Source organism: Achroia grisella, unplaced genomic scaffold (assembly GCF_030625045.1).
Source record: "Achroia grisella isolate CSIRO2021 unplaced genomic scaffold, CSIRO_AGI_Agris_v1 utg515, whole genome shotgun sequence".
Lineage (NCBI taxonomy): Eukaryota > Metazoa > Arthropoda > Insecta > Lepidoptera > Pyralidae > Achroia > Achroia grisella.
This window is the reverse complement of record NW_026712908.1, coordinates 2,268,083-2,281,364: the sequence shown is the minus strand read 5'-3', so window position 1 is coordinate 2,281,364 and position 13,282 is coordinate 2,268,083. Positions and strand designations below refer to the sequence as shown.

The following is a 13,282-nucleotide window of genomic DNA, read 5'->3' as shown; positions in this document are numbered from 1 at the left end:
GTCGTCCAACTAGCTTACTTTGTAAGGGTAAGAAATATGATTTATTAGTATAGCAACTATAGAATAGCAACAAATATGCTGTACATGAACAGCATATTTGTTGCAGAGGACTAAGATATCATATTTTATTTAGCTTACCGCTTATCATCAGGGGTAAAAACCATAGCTTCTAAGAATAACCTTCAATTCTTGTCCCTGACGGGCCTAGGTAGCGAACTTTGAAAAACCCCTTTTTTACTCTCCCTAGAGTACAATAGATCTATGTAAGCCATAGTGCTACAGGTTTTAAGACCTGACAATAGCCCAAACTCTCAATAAAAAAAAATACCATCAGGGGAATTGTCAGCTTGTTGGCCATTCAAATTATATAGCTCTAAGTATTGTATCGAATTGATGTTAAATACATCATGTCTTTAATTTTAGTTTTTATTAAAATATTGGAATTCTTTGTAATTTCTTAGAATTATTTGGACCTCTATTCCACTTCCTGTGTCAAGCTGTATTGGATGGACTGGAAGAGATTGTACAATTAATAAAATATGAATAAATACTAAAAATTATGTATTAAAAATGCAATATCTATAATATTATACTACTTATGGAGTAGTAAGTCTCTTGGACGGAAGATAATTGTAATGATTATACTCGCACAAACCCGTGAGGTGCAGTTAGCAATATACTACCAAGAATTATATCCGAGAATTACAGAATCTAATAAACTATGTAATGAGTTCCCCGTTGTAAATGCGAAAGCCAACATTAAGATATCCAATAGACGATTAAAACGCAAGTGTTTAATCATTAACTAAGTATATTGCAATTAAAATGTAAGTAGCAATTACATCAAGTAACTACGCCATCATAACTACATACGTGCATCGAACGGAACGATGTCTTAAGTTTATTAGTACGTATTTTTATTTCTTTATAATCCTTTATTGCAACATTAAAAGCAGATACATTAAAAAAAATAACAATAGATTAAACAAAAGAACGCTATCTAACACAATCGCTTCTAGACAACCTTAGGAAAAAGAGAATGACTAAAAATAAGATAAGCGGCACATGAGTGGAAATAAGTTAACAAAAAATATAGGTATACACTAAGCTTAATTATAATTAAATGTACAGACGTACACCGAAATAAAGTTAAAAAGTTATCTAAAACAAAGTACTCACTTACATATATACAAATGTACATATATATAGGTCACAGATTCTCAAAACGATCCTGCATAGGAATTTTGAAAAAAATTACTCGCCTTATAAAATTACAAAAGCTCAGTGAATTATTATAAAATATTTCTTATCTAGAAAGATTGTTTTGAGAATCTGTGGACATTTTTTATATAGCCTATAAAAATATATACTGCAACGTTATCAGCAACCGTATTTCGTAAACCTAGTGTTATTATAGTTAGATATTCCGCTACCTTTTTATAATGTCTAACTACACAGTACACTTTAGAAAGGACTGCGTTAAGTTAAATTTATATATTTTATTTGGATATATAAAAAATACACTTACTAATTGATATATAAGGAAACTGTGCATTTTGTATAGACATCCTATTTTTAAATATATGTACGAGTATATACTGCAATGACGCTGATCCGGATTAATGTAAATATTACATAAAATTCTTAATGACTAAAAAAAACCCAATAATCTTATATGTAAAATGCTCGTATCAAAATATTAGTTACCATACTTCTCCGAAACGGCTTGATCGATTTTTAAGAAATTTTATATGCATATTCAGGAAATGTGAGAATCGGCTAACCACCAACCCCTATTTTTTAATAGCGATATTAGTACTTACATTTATATGGCAAAACGTTTGCCGGGAAAGCTAGTTATAATATATATAACAAAATCAATTATAGTATTTACTATACACGCCAGCGGCAGTTACACAAACTGCGTGCGTCTCAGTCATTTGTAATCTTGACCCAAATAATCAGGTGTATTTAGTAAGTATTATTTTAATTATTAACTACTTGTGAAGTGTCTGGGAGGTCTTTGTGCACGTGTAAAATTGCGTATTTTCAATGTGCAAATATAATTATTTACACTTGTTAAATAAAGTCAATAAGGTTACATATCGATAACAGATGGAATTTAAACAAAAGATTAACAACATTGACCAGTTTTAGAAGCGAATATGTCTACACTCTTGTTTGTGATCAGAATTATTATTATTATACATATTTTTTAATTGTTAAACTTATATATTATTGTTAAATTTATATTTATATAACTTAGTCTGATGGTTGATATCTATTATCAAGCGAGTCTTTACTCTATTAATCATTTTCACCAGGAATAAAGTAATCCTATATATTAATATTTATTAGGAATTTTAATTAAATCAAAAATATTTTTATTCGTAGGCCTCCAGTCTCAATCATTACATAGTATAAAACAAAGTCGCTATCGCTGTCTGTCCGTCCCTATGTATGCTTAAATGTTTAAAACTACGCAACATATTTTGAAGCGGTTTTTTTTAAATAGATGGAGTGATTCATTAGGTAGGTTTATATATATAATACATGTACGCCCGAGGCGAGTAGCTAGTTACAGATAATTCAATAAGCTATATCTACCGGCAGATCGAAATACAGTTTCAAGCCAAGAAGAACCGACAAGAAACTCAGCTTTTTCACTCTTTTCAATCAAATATGCATTCCTACATATACATATTAATACTTAGTTTAAAGAGTGACAACCGAGTATTCTATTAAAATAACGTCACTGAAATGAAATAACTAAACCAACAGTTTGAATAGTTATATAAAGTTTCTATCCTTTTGCATTGTAATACGTTTTCCATATTGGTATTTTCCATATGGTTCAGTTTAAGACAATATTATTTTGGACTAAGTGTGACCGCGGTTTACTTGCTTAACATTTATAGCCTAGTTATTCTGATGTATGAGCTATATTAGTGTAAAGTTTCATCAAAATCCGTTCAGTAGTTTTTGCGTGTAAGAGTAACAAACATCCATACATCCATCCATACTCACAAACTTTCGCGTTTATAATAGATACTAATAAGATCCTATATATTTCATAGGTGATGTCAGACCTAAGGTAATATAGATATATATTACCTTAGATCTTCACATAACAATACCGTCCTACATTTTGACGTATGTTTTATCACATTTGCGTCTTTTTTTTTATTAAGTATCTTTACGGCCCTGGAAATTTCCTTTCAGCGACACATTTGTTTCATTATTCAAATTGCCAGTAACAATTTGGATGTCATGGAAAACTGATAAGAAATAATGAGCTAGTTACGAGTAGGTGCGCCTGTTCACATGTCTTGTTTAATACTCAATGCGCAGTAAATAGCAACTATGTTAGTACTTTATAAACAAATTAATTCAATACACCTTAACAGCACTCCCACTTGCCGTTCACTAGCTCCCTACATTTCTGTTGGTGTCATTCTTTGTGTTTATGTGTCAGCTATTTTTCATCTGTGATTCAATAGTTAATATCAATATTTAGTAATGTATTTTATATATATACTAGCTACCCACACCGGCTTCGCACGGGTGTACATGTATTATACATATAAACCCTCCTTTAATTATTCTATCTATTAAAAAAAACCGCTTTGAAATCTGTTCCGTAGTTTTAAAGATTTAAGCATACATAGAGACGGACAGACAGCGACAGCGACTTTGTTTTATACTATTTAATGATTATGATAACAGGCAGGCATCACCTCTGATGGCAAACGGTTACTGTATCTATATTATTATCTTATCTGTGTTTTAACCTATGGACGTCTGAATAGTAGTGGATCATATGGGTATTACTTTAAGGAAACTTTAATGTATTGTTTTCGAAAAACTCTAAGCTTTATACCTTTGAAAACAACATTTTTAAATGTTTCAAGTATTAAAAAAAAGGGATATTACTTTCATTCAAATTTCAAAAAGGCGATTATGAGTTTTCATAATCTCTATACAGCTCTCTTGTGATGATTTGTGATATGAATTTATTCCATTGCATGTACAGCCCGCATTAAAAAAAGAAAAAAAAGCACTGAAAATCTGACATGTGAAATATATAATTTGAGTGGTAGTTTATTTGTACATGTTTATAAAGTTCCCTTTTGACAGTTACCACAATGTTTAAATACAAATGAATATTTTTAAACACGCAAATATAATAAATATATAGTTAAGTATTGAATTTTACTTAATAGTTATTGCGTTTTTTATACCTAAACAGATAATTCATAAATGTATTAGAACATTTATACACATATTATTCAATGTAGCAAGAAGTTGCTATTTACATAATATTGCAAGTACATTGTCTCAATCTAATAGAAGTCATTTCTCAATATATTATTTCTCATATTGTTCTCATATGTCTCGCAATACTATATATTATTAGCGATCGTCGATCATTGTGCTTTCTACAATCTGTCAATAGTATTGGGAAACAATAAAGAGAATAAAAATGGACCCTACTAAGTTGCCTCAGTAGGTGTGTAACTTGATGAATGAATGATAGGTGATTTCATTAGGCGTAATCGATTCTATAAGAATAGTCAAGTACTTAGCTATTGGTTACAACAGATTATATAACAGACTATCTATATATACGTTATTGATGATGTTGGAATGGTGCTCTCGTCCGTTGTAATGGCAGATATATGGTACCATGTCGGGACGCTAGAGAAGTCATATAATTTTATACAAGAGATATGCTTTATACAAAATGGGTTACTCAGTCTCGTATATTTCATCCATTAATTAATTAAAAATAATACTTTGTAAGCTCCACTTTGGTTGAAATTAGGTAAAATAAACTTTTCTATATAAATATTAAAAGACTGGCTTTGTATTGGTGAATATTGATTATGTAGTAGGTACTCTAGTGTTAATGATGAGCAGTGCAGTGTAGTCACTTCTACTTGCTTTATGGGTTTTTACGAGCTGTGTCGCATATCAAATTGATGAAAATTTCGGTATACCATCACAAATCGTAGGTAAATAGCCGTGGAAATATTGACTACAATTCGCTTTGCTAGTTCTGCGATTAGATACCTACTGTTAGGTCTAAATTGCATCTTCTAAGAGCCATTAGGCTCTTAGAAGATTCCATTGAGTTATTGTTTAATAACGAATTAGAAAAGACATTACAATTGCCTCCGTTGTTGATCAATTGCAGTACATATTGAATTTATTCAATCGGTTTCTAAGTTTATTTAATATAATAATACATTTGTAAATCTTTACAAATGTATTATTAAACATTTTTACAAGAGAGTAAAATTTTCTGTATTTTGTGGCCGGTTTTATAATAATACCCATAAAATAAATATAATTAATATAAAAAATAATTGACCTTAAAATATGTAATAATTTCTGTTCAACATGCGATTGTTTTTCGGCTACATATTATTTTTCTGTTCTACGAAAATTACTGCGTGCCAATATAATTTGTTCGTGCAGGAAAAAAATTCATCGCATCGGGAAAACTGTCATAAGTAGTAAAACAATTTAGGAGCAAATGAAATATTTATCTAAGTCAGATCAATTTAGCCCGGCTTATAAACTTAACCGGCTTATAGTATAAAATGAAGCCGCTTCCGCTGTCTGTTAGCTTAGATCCTTGAAGTGATGCAACGGATTTTAATGCAGTTTTTGGTAATAGTTAGAGTAAAAAGGAAGGTTTATATGTCTAATAAATATACCTGTGTAAAGCCGGGCGGTATTCACCTTTATTTTGTTTAAATCGGATGTAACAGCTTAGTCATGGAATAGCAACGCATAAGTGTTACCACGGGTCACATAATAAAATGGTGTTCATATTGCTAGTCATAAAGGTATATAAGCTATAGTTGAAACTTACCATCAGATGGGCCGTCAGCTTGTTTGGCGTTCCAATAACAAAAAAAATGTTAAGTTGGAAACTGATTAGTGTAGTTTTTAAGAGTAAGTACATGACATAAATATTTAGTGTGTAGACATATTCTTTTCATCATTGTATACCTAGTTTTCGAAACGACAATGCTGTCGCTTGCATACGACCTGCCCAACCTGTCGCGTCGCTTCTATTGTCACACGAATGAAAGTATATGTTATGGATGTTATGCAGGAGTATAAGATTATTTACATCAATTGCCTGTAACGAGTCCATTGGAAATAGAACCTTATGTCGTATGCTAATACTTTGGTTTCTTACAACCTATATAAAACATGCGTAGCATCGCCACGTACGTAAAATAGTCGTAACAAGTTCATGTTCATGACCGTTGCAAATCTGTGATTGTTACATAGCTTTCACAAAATAATTTCGTAAAAAAAACTATTATAGATGTGATTTTGGTCTGGTTTTCATAGATTTATTTTTTGTTTTAGAAAATACGGGGCTGTGTCATGAAACGACTTTCTTCAGGTGAGTCACACTTCAATGATGCATGCATTCGCGTAAAAACTATTAAGTACCTTGATTTAAATTTAAATCAATTCAAAGTTTGGTTCGGTTTCGTTGTTAAAATAATATATACTAATAACTAAATAGTTATCAACACTAAAATAATTAGATCACACAGCGTCACAAACTAATCTATATTTCTTATATGTATATGCATTCGTAATATTGTACTTCTAGTAAACACAAATGACTGCCTCGGTGGTCTACCGGTTTAGCACACCGCTTTACTTCCGACGGTTGCGAGTTCGATTCCTCACACGGTGCAAACATTTGTAGACTGGAATATAAGTGTTTGTATTGTTTTGGATGTTCTCTATGTATACCTATTATGTATAAATATCCAAAAAAAATAAGTATGGGTATCAGTTATTTAGTACCCATAGAACAAGCTCTGCTTAGTTTGGTATTAGTTGACGCTAGCGGTGTAGTGTGAATTGTCAAAAGAAGGAAGCAAGTTAGCACTGTAAAATTATTCTGGGTTATTTTTATTATAAATTTATTGCTGACTGTGAGTATTTAGTTATACATGTAAGCCATATATAACTAAATACTCACAAAGATATAAGGTAACTGGATTACTGTATGTGTGGTAATGACAATCAATTAATTAGTATCCGAGTCAATGGCGCATGTAACGTTACGCCAGGAACTGAATAATCGATTAATCGTATTATACAATATGTATGAGAGGTTAGAACGTGATGATCATTTTATTCGATTTTTATTTACGATTTATTGTAATTTATTTAATGAGTAAAGACAAAGAAATAGTAATACTCTTAATAAGGTACTAACAACATACATAATATTAATATAAGAGTGCAGAAAAGACAACAGGATTTATGTATTTTTTTTATACTTTACTTTTAAATTAAACAAATGAACGAGATGACAGCCAGAACGACGTAAGATGATGTTTTGTTTAAATCAAAAATATTTTTTTTATTTTTGTTTTACATAGGTATACATCTTTATGTATATGTAATACAAAAATAAAAAATAATTTTATAAGACTTCTTCATATCTCACCTGCGATGTTCGCACATATATTATTAAATTTGATAATATGTCAGATAGACAATAATAAAGTACTGCCTAAATTTATATTCTAGTGTTACCAGTAGGCACTTTTAATAGCGTTATAAATCGATGCAGTAGAAACCTTTTGCATTCAGTAATACGCATACATTTTTACATCTTATAAAATTTTACATAATAGCACTAAAGATAAATATCATATATTCCAGTATACATTTTACATATAAATGCGTTAAGTTGCTGGTCAGTATCACGAATCTCGATAACATCAAACGAAGCGAAAGCTGCTTGAAACTTGGCCTGAGATGTAGGCACCTCTCTTTGAAACGCCAGCATGCAATCTTACATGTAAATAAACTAAAAGCTACCATAAATATACCTTCTATAGCTCTATAGTATTAAAGCGAAAGTCGTGTGGTAGAAAGACAGTAAAATAAAATGTATAAGATATACAGCAATCTACAGAAGTATGTGAGATTAAATATACTATGTTTTATATATCCAATTTTGAGCACTATTCAATCATATTAACGTTTTTACTTTAGGAAATAAGTTTACTGAAAAAAGTTTCTCAATTCTAACCAATACTTTATTACTATTTATACTATCTTGAAATTTTAAAACCTAAGATAATTGTGTTCCTAATGCTATTTATCTACTTAAAAAAATAATATTTTTGTAGCTTCTTTTTATAAAAGAAATCTGAGAATGTACGAATGAGTCTTAGGTCATTGTCTAGTACATATTTTCGAGATTAAGTGAAAATTTATTTTAGAATCAGCACAATTCAGCTTCAAATGGTGCTATGGATTTAAATAGTAGAAGTCATCAAAACTTTTTTTATTGAGTGTATAAGATTTACTCTGGTACTTGACTCTTATTCATTATTATATGTATAGTATTAATATAATAATAAACCTATACATATATTAATACTATATGTATATACATATAGTATTAATATATGTATAGGTTTTTTATTTATAACATCAGCATGCAAGCTGATATAAACTGATAATCACTATTAGAAATTAGTACCTTATTACTGATTTAGGTGCTTTTGCTAAGAGATTTGCCGTCTCTATGATATGATAATTCTAGAACTATAAAAAACATTACTTATATTTCAGCGTCTTAACACATATTAAAACTTATACAAAAAGTAGTTACTTACTCTTCATTTACATTTTATGTTTAACTTTCATTGCGAATAAACTTGATTCGGTGGCGTGCTGGACAACCTCATGGTATTTCGTGTAAAAAGCTGTTGGCCTACTCTCAACTGCTGTATGGAAGTTTATTCAATTTCAAATTAACATATTACGACATCTGTCGTTTTAATGTGATAATAAATGTCATATAAATATTCAAAATATTACTGTGATTATTTGAGTAAATATAAGAATAGTATTAAATATTACCCTTTCCTACAGTAGCATACGGAAATTTACCTTCCTAACACATTTTTGAAAATTAGCATTACGATTTGTTTTAAAGAACTTCTGTAACTGTTACAAACTTATGAGTTTGGTTAAAACTTAGGTGAAATTACAAAAAGCTTTTTATATCGGTATTTATCTTTATTTAACTTTTCTTCACAATTTAATTATGTCCCTAATTCGGTCGTGTATTTGTTTTTACCGTAACACCTTCATGACATATTGACACGATAATTTCATAATAGTATGCGAGCATGCTATACAAGGGGGATTTAATTCTAGAATGATTAACTGCTCAAAAAAACTACTCTAGTAATTATTTCTTAAGACTGATTTTTCTTTTAAATGATCGACTCTAATAATTTTATATATCTGAAGAGTTTGTTTATTTTGTTGAATACGCTAATCTTATGAACTACTGGTTAGAATTGAAAATTGGTTCGTTTAATGTTAGATAGCCTATTTATCAAAGAGGGCTACAAGCTATTTACATCATGCTACGACCAATAGCAGCCGAGCATAAATGAAAAATGTAGGCCGGGTCCCTTGTGTGACGCAGATAAAGTTGTCGGTTTACATACGTTGTTATGTTGTAAATTGACTTTTACAAGTCACGATTTTATTTATAATACTGACTATTACTTTTCAATCTAACATTATTTACTGTACTAAATATTAAATTGAGCTTGTACCTCGCACCATCAATTCTTCATGCGGTCGCTGAGTAAACCACAAAACTTTTAAGTGTGTCTATGACTAATCCCGTGTTGGCCCACTTGATAAATTCCTTAGATTCTATACAGCGGAAAACGGTTAGGTAAGCTGTTAATTTTTTAAATTAACCAGTAATTGCGTTATGCCTTATAATTTTATGAATCTCGATTAAAATCTTACCTTATTTAATCTATCCATTAAATAAGTTGTTGGTATATTTCCCGTCCAAAGTTTTGATATCATCAAATCATAGATAAGAGTAAGTATATTGCATCCCTTAATCGACCCATTAATGGAAAAAGGAATGAGAAATCACCAAGATAAAAAAGGCATTAATCAGGCTGTACTTCTTTGTACAGCCTGAAAAACATTAGAAAAAAAATTGACAATTGTACAGTATATATCTGAGTATCGTCTTAGACAGTACTCAGGTACATACTGTAATGACTTTTCTTACGTTAAAATATAATTTCCAAAGATTTATCGCATAATCGTAAATTTTTTTGCTAAATGTTTTTTCCATTAATACTGTCTCAATTACAGCTAGAAAGCATCATGTTAGAATAGTAGGGTACAGTAATATACCTAATATTACTGATTTTAAAAAAGCACAAAATAATTTGGATCGTTCAAGTCGGCGTATTTCTTCGAGAAAATAATTTAATATGGACCCATCATATCTGCCATATTTAACAACATGATGATACATTAAGATATCTTATACAATCAACCACCAAAAGTTGGTACTGATTGAAATGACCACAAGGATTTGAGTTTTGAAATGTTTTATGTTCTTCTATGTAATTGATATACAATATGTTAAATTATAATTTATACATGTTTTATTATTTATTTACACATTTCCTCTCTGTAGTGTCCGGAGGCGAACAGTAAGCAAGCAACATTCTTTGTATGTGAATAATAATATTTGCGTTTACGCAACCCCAGTGACTAATAATGCGGTATAAAAAGCAGCCTTAAGCGGAACGAGAACTGACCTAGGCCACCTTAATCAATTTATTAGGGCTTCTTAATAGATATTTTTTTAAGTGAATAGATATTTCATTATTTATAAAAAATGTTTTCGTCTAGTGGTTTACCGTCACAACCTACACGAAAACGGCTGTGAGGACAAATTTGACCGACAAATACTTTATACGTCATATGTCAATTTAAATTTCTGATTGACTGTCCGGTGAAGGAAACATCGATAACAAATAAAAAATGCAGTGATGATGGTCGGTAGTAGGCTGCTAGTCAATTATCACGAATTGTGCGCATATTACGTGTTGCATTCACTATAACGACGATAATAGACAATGCCTCTGTCTACCCCATCTAGTATAATAGTTGTGTTGGCAAATTGCATATTAGGTGATTTACTGCGTTCTTCATTTTGATAACCACAATTAGATTTTTTACTATCGGTATTATTATATAAGATAGAGTTAGGAATAAAATTATAACTTATTAGAATTTATTCACTCGGTCAAACTTTATATTTATTATTTATTCTAATTATTACATATTTGTTTTATGTACATATTTACGAATAAATTAAAAAGAAAAGGCAATAAAAACATAATTAAAATATTAAATATATTATTTACATTTTTAGGTAATAAATATAATATAGCCAATGTTAAATAGGAATGAAATGATAATTAGGTACAAGATGTACAAGTAAAAGCAGTCAGTATTAAGTTACCTCATGGCCGCTTTTACTTGGGACATACATTAAAGTATGTTAAGTTAACACTATAAACATCTCTTTTACATAATTGCCAATATTGTATACAATGGTCTATGGAAAGTGAAAATATGGTTGCTAGGCTACAAATTCTTGTTATGAGTACACTATAGTTGGCAGAAGATATGACTCATGAATATTATGTTTTATATTCCTACTATATTTACTTATTGCATTGAAATTATTTGTATCCGGCTATCATAATAAAACATGGCAGTAAAATTACAGGCTTTAGAAGCATAAGAATTGGAGGGAAGGGTATTGTTAGTAATATGGATTAATAACCAAATTGCTAGCAACTACAGCATGTCCGACGCATGTTGGAGGCATGGAGGCATGTTGACCTCCACGCTTTTCCCCTGAAAACTTTCCTGGTGAATTTGCCACAATAGGTTAACTGATTTCACCTCATACTCGATAAGACAAGTCCTCCTTCACTGGTGCCCCGCTAGCATATACTGTTAGCGATAGCAGGTGCACCAGTTCATTAAAAAAAATGCATAACATAATTATTATGTTTTTATTTTCCTATCCTGTCCTTAGAAATGGCAATGCACGACACACTGCAGGTATATGATTCACTGCTCATGTATAAAGGCTACAGTAACCACTATTCATCAGTAGGCAGTCCATTTCTTTGCCATTTTCATAAATAATTATTTTGTGCTTAAATAAACTGTTGAAATTAATTGTCAATTTACATTGGTACATCTGTCTTATCTGATGTGAGATAACGTAGTGAAATAACAGAATATGGAGGCATGAAATCTTATTTTTCCGGAATGGCAATGTATTTCATTTGTTTTTTTTTATTTAAATACTTTTTATTAAACATCTAATACAAGAATTATTATACTGACCAGAGATTTTAATGCACAATAAGCGGTCTAATTCAATTAAAGAAATTCAATACGATACATACAATACTTATGATATGTCAAATCTCCCGTCAGTTTCGAATTATTTCGAGCTAAGAAGAACTGACAAGAAACTCAGCTCGTATTCTTTTCAAATAAATGTTGTATATGTAAACAATAATATAGATCCATTTTTAAATTCAAATTTGGGAGAATAATGTGACTAGGATATGCTATTGTAAAAGCAATCGCAATCGATTAAACAATATCTTCTTGAATGGGTGGTGCCACGGGCGTAACATCATGATATGATGCCGCAACGGTTACCACTTACCAGCAGTTAAGCCGTCAATTAATATTAGAATTCGCAAATTTAATGACATTGAAAACGTAACGGATATTACTAAACTTAGGTTATTTTTATTGTGGGTGTCATACAACAATATCCCACAGATCCGTCACTCATTATGGCATGTGATGTCGTAATGATGTAGTTAGTCGATCATGAAGGCTATTTATCTTAGAAATTACATATTAGCTTGTAAGTGATAGTTTGGTATAGGTATTCACCTTGGCCTAAAGAATGCAACGTAACAAAGGACGTTTCCTCGATCACGCAAATGTATATTAATTATATTTAAAAACTAGCTTTTATGCATAGATGCTATAGTAACCTTCAAGTCTCAAGTTTAAACACTGGTTATCATCATCAAAATATTTCTGGTACCATATTTATGTTGTCAACAGATTTTTCAAACGATTTACATTACATTGTATTTAAATTGATATCACCTTATTACATGACAGCCGCGTTACCACTTATATTTTGCCATTCTAGAAAACGAAGATATCATGCCTCTTATCCTTTAATATCACTGCCTAATCTCAAATTTCAATCGAAAAACAGCTTATAAAGCAAGCTGTTTGGCGGTTGGAGTAGGTAATATCTACTCAGACTACTTTTTACAAAGTACACTTGGATAAATTGAATGTTAGAGTAAAATAGGAATTAAAAATT

The 13,282-nt window shown here is 30.4% G+C and overlaps 1 protein-coding gene across 2 annotated transcripts in view; it reads left to right on the top strand.

Annotated features, from left to right (window-relative positions):
• LOC131847070 (ATP-binding cassette sub-family G member 8) overlaps positions 1–13,282 on the top strand; it is a 67,068-nt gene that overhangs the window by 30,760 nt on the left and 23,026 nt on the right. Inside the window, exon 2 of one of the 2 annotated variants that reach the window (XM_059196520.1) lies at positions 6,391–6,427. The exons of the other annotated variant lie outside the window; for it this stretch is intronic. The gene's annotated coding sequence lies outside the window, so the exon portion shown is untranslated. The remainder of the gene's footprint in view (positions 1–6,390; positions 6,428–13,282) is intronic. 2 annotated transcript variants of the gene reach the window in all.